The sequence below is a fragment of the Plasmopara halstedii genome, assembly GCF_900000015.1.
Source record: "Plasmopara halstedii genome assembly, contig: Scaffold_555, whole genome shotgun sequence".
Lineage (NCBI taxonomy): Eukaryota > Oomycota > Peronosporomycetes > Peronosporales > Peronosporaceae > Plasmopara > Plasmopara halstedii.
In genome coordinates, this window is record NW_020187475.1 from 525,578 (window position 1) to 526,508 (window position 931).

Sequence of the window (931 nt, forward strand, 5' to 3'; positions counted from 1 at the left end):
TTTTGTCGACTCGAAAGTGAATGATTACCCTCGCGACACTTATACCTACATCTTGGAGTTGGATGCAACGGGAGATTGCATCGGGGGTCAATGGTTGGAGTATCTTCCGGACGCCATTTTAATACCGAAAGTGAAACCAGCTGCCGACTTGATCACTGGCATCAGCATCAGCTACGCCAATGTTTTGATGTTGATCGATAAGTCAGCGGCGTGCTCGAATTAGATTGATTAGATGATGAGCATCGTTTAACACATCAATAAATGGCAATTTACAAAATACTGCACATTTGAGAATAGAAGTAGGATAACTTGAGAGGTGTAAGGCATGCGTCACCTACGTAAGTGAGCCCTGCCATGGTACTGAGAGCGATAGTTGTAGAATCATTAAGCGAGTTATCACCGCTACCAATGCTCTAGAACGGGCAAAAGGAAACTATCTTATTCTGCTCCGCGATGTACAAACGCAAAACGTCTTCTTTAAACTTAGTCAGCCAGCTATTGGCATACCATTCAAGGCCAAAAGCTATTACATCGCAACCCGCGTCGCAAACAAATGTGTTGTAGCGGAAAGCTTCTGTTGTAGCAGCTGCAAAAATGCAAGCACAACTCGTGAATACTCGGTCGTTAATCCTAGCCAACAAGTGAAAATACCACGTATGTTTTAGCTGAAAACTACAATAGCCTTGTCTCTAAATACTAGCTGCAAAATTGCTTGTCATTTGACCAGCTTGTTAACTTGATTAATTTTAAATTAGTACTTTATTTAAAAGTGAACAAATGACTCGTAAAATCTTCGTAATCTTATTATTTTGTGATATACTTGTTCTCATCATTGCTCACTAAAGCATCATACAAGCTTCAGATGCGACTAAAGATTATTGATTTGTTCGATTCTGTTGAAGCCATAGTACCAAATTCCACTGACATGACT